Source organism: Engystomops pustulosus, chromosome 1 (assembly GCF_040894005.1).
Source record: "Engystomops pustulosus chromosome 1, aEngPut4.maternal, whole genome shotgun sequence".
NCBI classification, from domain to species: domain Eukaryota; kingdom Metazoa; phylum Chordata; class Amphibia; order Anura; family Leptodactylidae; genus Engystomops; species Engystomops pustulosus.
In genome coordinates, this window is record NC_092411.1 from 286,895,070 (window position 1) to 286,904,070 (window position 9,001).

A 9,001-nucleotide genomic window follows, 5' to 3' on the forward strand; every position below is an offset into this window, starting at 1 on the left:
AGGGGGAGCTCACTACATACAGATTATACACCACCACTAGGGGGAGCTCATTATATACAGATTATACACCACCACTAGGGGGAGATCACTACATACAGATTATACACCACCACTAGGGGGAGATCACTACATACAGATTATACACCACCAGTAGGAGGAAATCACTACATACAGATTATAAACCACCACTAGGAGGAGCTCACTACATACAGATTATACACCACCACTAGGAGGAGATCACTACATACAGATTATACACCACCACTAGGGGGAGATCACTACATACAGATTATACACCACCATTAGGGGGAGCTCACTACATACAGATTATACACCACCACTAGGGGGAGCTCACTACATACAGATTATACACCACCACTAGGGGGAGCTCATTATATACAGATTATACACCACCACTAGGGGGAGATCACTACATACAGATTATACACCACCAGTAGGAGGAAATCACTACATACAGATTATACACCACCACTAGGAGGAGCTCACTACATACAGATTATACACCACCACTAGGAGGAGATCACTATATACAGATTATACACCACCACTAGGGGGAGATCACTACATACAGATTATACACCACCATTAGGGGGAGCTCACTACATACAGATTATACACCACCACTAGGGGGAGCTCACTACATACAGATTATACACCACCACTAGGGGGAGCTCATTATATACAGATTATACACCACCACTAGGGGGAGATCACTACATACAGATTATACACCACCACTAGGGGGAGATCACTACATACAGATTATACACCACCACTAGGGGGAGATCACTACATACAGATTATACACCACCACTAGGGGGAGATCACTACATACAGATTATACACCACCACTAGGGGGAGATCACTACATACAGATTATATGGACACATTATATAATTCTCACATACACGCAGTATTATATATAACTACTTCTCAAATGTTGTGCTAATCCAGTTTTCCATGGCTCTTACTTTTATTTTTCAAATGAGTTGCAAAATATAATCCTGAAAAGGTTGGAAATAATCTTTTGTCATTTGAAATAATGATTTTCCCTTTCAAACTTTGCTTTCATCCAATAATGTTTCCTTTGCTGCAATCTTAGCCTTGTAGAACTTTGGTCTACATAGTTCCTCCACAATTTGGAGGAGCTTTGGGTCATTGTCCTGTTCCAGGATGGAATTGGCTACAATGAAGCGCTGTCCACAGGGTATGGTGTCAGGATCAGTGGTAGTGGATCTTTGGACCACCGCGGATGATGAGGTAAGCCGACACCTAGGACCAGAGTCTAAGTGGTACCCAGTTTTCACCAGAACCCACTGCAAAGCGGGTTGGACTTGTTGCGGTGTGGTACCACCAGGTCGCTCCACAGGTGCGACTTTGTCCGCGGTGGAGGCCAAGGCGAGGTACTGAATCATAAGGCAAACTCGTGGTCAAGGACAGGCCGGAGGTTGAGGAAGGCAGCACAGGATCGGAGTCGGGGGCATAGCGGAAGGTCAGGACACGCAGCGCGGGATCAGAGTTGGGGATGTAGCGGACTGTCAGGACAGGTAGCACGGGATCAGAGTCAATAACGGAATCGGAGTCACAACAGGAATTAATAAACACAGCAAAACGCATGGAACAGCTTTCTCTGAGGCACTAGGCACAAAGATCCGGTGGGGAATGCTGAGAGAAGCCGCCTTTTATCAGTTTCCTGGAAATGGCCAGCACCAAGTAGCGGAGCGCTGGCCCTATAAATCCTCGAGTGCTGACGCGTACGGACTTGCCCACGGGCTGCCAGAGAGCAGGAACATGGACAGGTAAGGCATGGAGGAAAGCTGGGGGGGGGGGGGTGCAGCAAGGCTGGGTTGCGGGGCTCCCGCACAGCGATGGGCACTGGTGTGGGTTGCTGGGGCACCTGTGACATATGGCATGGCGTTGTGCACTTGAGTGATAGCTTTTCTTATACAAAATCCCTTTGCCTTTGTACAAATCTCCCCCTTTTCTCCAGACCATCACATGACCTCCACCATCACATGACCTCCACCATCACATGACCTCCACCATCACATGACCGCCACCATGTGACAGATGGCATCAGGCATCTTCAAGTATCTTTTCATTTTTTGTTCTGTGTCTCACAAATGTTCTTCTTTCTGATCCAAGCAACTCAATCTTAGATTTGTTTGTCCCTAATACTTTTCTCCAATCTTCCTCTATCCAATATCTGTTCTTTTGCCCATATTAATCTTTTCCATTCATTAGTCAGTATCAGATATGGTTTTTTCTTTGCCCCTCTGCCCTTAAGGCCGCATCCTGGAGAGGGTGACCCTGGTGTTTTGGCAGGTCCTATTTAGTTATGCTGACATTTGAGGACCTGTGAGGCGTTGGTTTTGTAAACTAGAGACTGTAATGTATTGGTCTTGTTGCTTAGATGTGCAGTGGGGCCCTCTCACTTCTCTTTCTACTCTAGTTCTTTTTTTCTGGCCACTTTGAGGGTTTCATAGAACAAACAAAAGTAATGCTCCAGATTCTCAACCAGCTCAAAGGAAGGTCAGTTTTATAGCTTCTCTAATCAGCCAAACTGTTTTCAGCTGTGCTAGCATACAGGAACAAGGGTTTTCAACAGTTTGTACCATTAAACCACTTGATTTATAATGCAGAGTTCTACAGAAATGTGTTGCAAACCCCATGTTAAAGTTACACAAAAAAAAAGTGGTGCACTCTGTCAGAGCAGTGCAGGGGTTGCCAGATTCATGAAGAACGGGCACCACAAATCCTGAATCTGGCGCCCCATGCACACTGCACAGTATATATAATTATAAACACAAGCTCCTGCTTGAGCATTACATTATCATGCTGAGGTTTGCAGCTGTAGCTGATGGACCTTTGTCTGTAGTGTTACCATTGTGTGTGCAGAACACCAGTCTCTATCCTTAGTAATTCTATGATCTACCATTTACAGAAGGTACAGAAGCTGTTAGAGTGTAATGACCCAGCTTTCCAAAGTAGGGATCACACTATTCACAAGACTTAGACCTCTGTCCCTTTCCTCAGGTGACCCCATTGCCCCCTCCTCTTGTAAGTGCCCCTCGCAGCCCCGTCCACCTGCTGGATGGCATTTAAACCCTTCAATATGGAGGCATCAGTACATAATGTGTGAAAGTTGCGGTGCCGGGAGGAAATGTCACCGGAGCTGCCAACCTGCATCTGGCTGATGTCTCCATTATTGACAAGATGGAGGATGAGCACGCTGTGACGCTGATTCATGGTGATCCCTTATAACTGTGTGAGAACAAGTCACCAGGGACGTTCCCCATGAGTGTATCTGCTATTGATCACCCCATCAATACCACAAGAGACCGCCGCCGCCTCTGCACTTCCATCAGTGCAGCCCAGTGAGAGCAATGTACCATCTCACATCTACAGGAATCACCACACTCCATCGCACATTGACCACTGACTGATGAGCCATTACACCCGAGATGACTCGCTAAGTCACCTGCAAATCCAAAAGTCAGAACTGGAGACTTGCCATCCCCGTATCTGTGTTGTAAGAAGATGGCCGTGCTGTGGCCTCTAAGTTAGGCTGGGTTTGGAAGACACTATCAAGGTGTCACCACCTGCTGCTGCTTCTCTCTGTTTCTTCTCTGCTCATGGTTAAGCGTGGTGCACCCAATGGGAAGTCCAAAGAGTCAGTTAACCCTTGATGTAAAATAAAGTAAGAAGTGCTGAGTTCGCTAGGGGAAATATTCAAAAGTACAGAGTACAATGGTCCTTTCTTACAGGGCACTACAGTTGTCCCTATAGTTTATATACCACTATAGATTGGCAAGTCCACTGGGTTTATTTACACCATAAGAATGTATCCACCATCTCCTCCAGACCCTCTGTCTCCTCCAGAATCCACTGTCACCTCAACTCCTTCAGATTCCTCTAGACTCCTGTCTCCTTCAGTCTCCCATCATCTCCAGGACCCTCGATTTTCTCCTTTCCACCTCTCTGTGTCTTCAAGTCTACTCTGACTCGAATAGAGCAGGGGCCTAGGACTACCCGGGATTTCAAACTACATAATATTTTAAATGAACTGGGGCAGATTTATGATATAATAATGTGTAACTTTTATTCTGCCCCCAGCATGGTGAGGAGCTCTCCTTCTAGGTACTTGCTATGAAGGATCCCCAAGAAAGGCAAGTCCTGCACCAGGTTGCAGCAGAGGGCTCCATGTGGCTCCTCCTGGAGCACATCAGGAGGGTGGAGAAGACATGCAACACCTGATGTCACAGCATCTGCTCCACTGAGCAGGACACCAGACTAGAAGACTGAAGACCCGTGCAGGATGGCAGAAGAAGGGAAGAAGATCATCTGGCTCTCTCAGTATAAGCCATAGGCTCTGCGAGGTTCGAAAGGAAGCATCCTCCCCGAGCAGATGCCACTCAATACCTCTCTGATGTTAGGGCAGCAATTTGATGTTCCTCAGCTGCATACTCATCAACGTTCCAGCCATGTTGGGAATGTGACCATTAAGAGGTCATACTATAGGTTCCTCCCCAACAGACACACAGGCGCAGGGAAACCTTTGATACTGGCTCTGATTCTCTACAGGATGCACCAAAAATTATGCCTCAAGAAGATATCATTACCCTGATCGGTGCCCGAGTCACCAAAATTCCCATTGTTTAGTCTGCAATTCATCAAGAAGAGGACATCCATTGTTCGTCCTCATTTGGTTCTAGTGCTTGTGATGGGGTGCACATCTTGACATTTGGTGCAATGACACCTGTTATACCTGTCAATACAAATGGTCACACAGAAGCCAATGTACGTACCAGTCTAGATGGTCCCAAAGCAGAAGCTACACGACTCACCACAGACTCTATCACATCAGATCCACTGGAAGACCCTCGTTACAGCCTGAATGAGCGCAACCTCCTCTGCAAATATTTCTTCATTGCATGCCTGAGTATACCTTCCTATGAACGAGGAACTGTGCGCTATAACCATGATTTTGGAGTATTAGCGCCATGATAATATACCCATGATAATTTCTGTATCCACTAGATGGGCGCCCCTCTCTCCCAGCATCAGTTTAGTTCCATTTTCAATAAATATTTGCTCAACTTAAGCCTCAACCCTAAAGAGTTTGGGACACACTTGTACCGCGTCAGTGCTGTGACCACAGTGGAAGCACGAGGCATAAGTGAGGAAGCCAGACTGCGGCGATGGAAGTCCAACTGTTTCAAGTCTTATATACATGTATAAACCCCTTGTCTTGCGCACCTCCCTCCTAGTATAGTTTCCCTTCCATTTCTCTTTTTTTCCCAATTCATAAATCTAATCCTGTCCTAAACCTGGGTTTAAAGGATGTAAAGGTGCAGTATATTATGTATTATATGCACTGGACACAGCTGCTTTCCGAAATAGTACACATAAGTAGAGCTGTCCAAGATGGTGTAGTTATCCTTAAAGGATGTATCAGACTTAGGTAGCCGATAGCATTAATGAAGCTAGATTGTCTTCAATGCGGGTTGCCCGAATATTTGAAAAACTTTGTAGGTGGGCTGAGTAGGGCTCCTGTCTAATGTGCTGGGGTCCGTCGGAGAGCTGTGCCCCGGTTTGTTTACTGTATCATGCTCTGGGACATGGGCTGGGACGGATGGACATGCCAAGCCGCCTGAAGTGGAGATGGAGCGGAGATGCTGTGTCCCTGCAAACAAACAGGGGACCATGGCACGGGAGAACGGGAGTGCTGTAGGAGGTAAGTAAAGATTTATTTTTTAAAAAAGCCCTCCCCAGATCACTTCCAAAGTTTTTCAAATAGTCGGCCAACCCCTTTTAGTGTGCACTATATGCATGGTCCGAGGTGATCTCTCACAATTGTTGGATTACATGGCTATCAGTTGAGTCCGTAAGACCAAAAACATGTCACTCTTTTACGGGACGTAATCATCTGATAAACAATAGCAAGATATTGCTAAGGGAAGCAGTCCATTTAAATACTAAATGGAACACAGAGCCCTCTTTGTCCTCCAGGCTCCACTACTCTATCTTCTCTAGACCTCAGTGTCTCCTCCAGACCACTCTGACTCCTCTAGTCTCCTTCAGACCCCTCAGTTCTCCAGTCTCTTTTGTCTCCTCCAGGCGCCTCTGTCTTCTCTAGGCCTCAGTGTCTCCTCCATACCATTCTATCTCCTCTAGTCTTCTTCAGACCCCTCAGTTCTCCAGTCTCTTTTGTCTCCTCCAGGCGCCTCTGTCTTCTCTAGGCCTCAGTGTCTCCTCCATACCATTCTGTCTCCTCTAGTCTTCTTCAGACCCTCAGTTCTTCAGTTTCTTTTGTCTCCTCCAGACGCATCTGTCTTCTCTAGGCCTCAGTGTCTCCTCCAGACACCTCTGTCTTCTCTAGGCCTCAGTGTCTCCTCCAGACCATTCTATCTCCTCTAGTCTTCTTCAGACCCCTCAGTTCTCCAGTCTCTTTTGTCTCTTCCAGGTGCCTCTGTCTTCTCTAGGCCTCAGTGTCTCCTCCAGATGCCTGTCTTCTCTAGGCCTCAGTGTCTCCTCCAGACGCCTCTGTCTTCTCTAGACCTCAGTGTCTCCTCCAGACGCCTCTGTCTTCTCTAGACCTCAGTGTCTCCTCCAGATGCCTCTGTCTTCTCTAGACCTCAGTGTCTCCTCCAGACACCTCTGTCTTCTCTAGGCCTCAGTGTCTCCTCCAGACGCCTCTGTCTTCTCTAGGCCTCATTGTCTCCTCCAGATGCCTCTGTCTTCTCTAGGCCTCAGTGTCTCCTCCAGACGCCTCTGTCTTCTCTAGACCTCAGTGTCTCCTCCAGACGCCTCTGTCTTCTCTAGACCTCAGTGTCTCCTCCAGACACCTCTGTCTTCTCTAGGCCTCAGTGTCTCCTCCAGACCATTCTGTCTCCTCTAGTCACCTTCAGACCCCTCAGTTCTCCAGTATCTTTTGTCTCTTCCAGGTGCCTCTGTCTTCTCTAGGCCTCAGTGTCTCCTCCAGACACCTCTGTCTTCTCTAGGCCTCAGTGTCTCCTCCAGACACCTCTGTCTTCTCTAGGCCTCAGTGTCTCCTCCAGACACCTCTGTCTTCTCTAGGCCTCAGTGTCTCCTCCAGACCATTCTGTCTCCTCTAGTCTCCTTCAGACCCCTCAGTTCTCCAGTATCTTTTGTCTCCTCCAGGCGCCTCTGTCTTCTCTAGGCCTCAGTGTCTCCTCCATACCATTCTATCTCCTCTAGTCTTCTTCAGACCCCTCAGTTCTCCAGTCTCTTTTGTCTCCTCCAGGCGCCTCTGTCTTCTCTAGGCCTCAGTGTCTCCTCCATACCATTCTGTCTCCTCTAGTCTTCTTCAGACCCTCAGTTCTTCAGTTTCTTTTGTCTCCTCCAGACGCATCTGTCTTCTCTAGGCCTCAGTGTCTCCTCCAGACACCTCTGTCTTCTCTAGGCCTCAGTGTCTCCTCCAGACCATTCTATCTCCTCTAGTCTTCTTCAGACCCCTCAGTTCTCCAGTCTCTTTTGTCTCTTCCAGGTGCCTCTGTCTTCTCTAGGCCTCAGTGTCTCCTCCAGATGCCTGTCTTCTCTAGGCCTCAGTGTCTCCTCCAGACGCCTCTGTCTTCTCTAGACCTCAGTGTCTCCTCCAGACGCCTCTGTCTTCTCTAGACCTCAGTGTCTCCTCCAGATGCCTCTGTCTTCTCTAGACCTCAGTGTCTCCTCCAGACACCTCTGTCTTCTCTAGGCCTCAGTGTCTCCTCCAGACGCCTCTGTCTTCTCTAGGCCTCATTGTCTCCTCCAGATGCCTCTGTCTTCTCTAGGCCTCAGTGTCTCCTCCAGACGCCTCTGTCTTCTCTAGACCTCAGTGTCTCCTCCAGACGCCTCTGTCTTCTCTAGACCTCAGTGTCTCCTCCAGACACCTCTGTCTTCTCTAGGCCTCAGTGTCTCCTCCAGACCATTCTGTCTCCTCTAGTCACCTTCAGACCCCTCAGTTCTCCAGTATCTTTTGTCTCTTCCAGGTGCCTCTGTCTTCTCTAGGCCTCAGTGTCTCCTCCAGACACCTCTGTCTTCTCTAGGCCTCAGTGTCTCCTCCAGACACCTCTGTCTTCTCTAGGCCTCAGTGTATCCTCCAGACACCTCTGTCTTCTCTAGGCCTCAGTGTCTCCTCCAGACCATTCTGTCTCCTCTAGTCTCCTTCAGACCCCTCAGTTCTCCAGTATCTTTTGTCTCTTCCAGGTGCCTTTGTCTTCTCTAGGCCTCAGTGTCTCCTCCAGACACCTCTGTCTTCTCTAGGCCTCAGTGTCTCCTCCAGACACCTCTGTCTTCTCTAGGCCTCAGTGTCTCCTCCAGACCATTCTATCTCCTCTAGTCTTCTTCAGACCCCTCAGTTCTCCAGTCTCTTTTGTCTCTTCCAGGTGCCTTTGTCTTCTCTAGGCCTCAGTGTCTCCTCCAGACGCCTCTGTCTTCTCTAGGCCTCAGTGTCTCCTCCAGACACCTCTGTCTTCTACAGAGCACTTTTTTTGCCACTTTAGACTTCTCTTCTCTTTCAGAAAATCTCTGTCCTCAACAAACACCTCAATATACTCTTAAATTCTTTGTCTCCTTCACAACTCTCTGTCCTATTTCAGACTCTTCTGTCTTCTCTAGACTCATCTGCTTCCTCCAGACCTATTTATTTTCTTTAGTCTCTACTTTTTTTTTCCAGACCCTTTACACTCCTGTCCTCTCTAGAATCCTCTTTCTTCTCCAGACATGTATGCCCCTTCAAATCTCTCTGTCTCCTCCAGAGACTCTCTCTACACGCCTCTAGACCCCTCTGTCCCTTCCAGCCAATTGGTCAACTCTAGACCCCTCTATCTCCCTCAAACCCCTCTATCTCTTCCATAGGATGAGACAACTTTAATATGAACCTGCCCAATCCTCAATCTGCTGAGCGAGTCTGCTTAGCGATGTATTTTCTCCCTCAAAGTATCTTAAAGATATGCCTAACCTAAACCCTGTGGAGCCA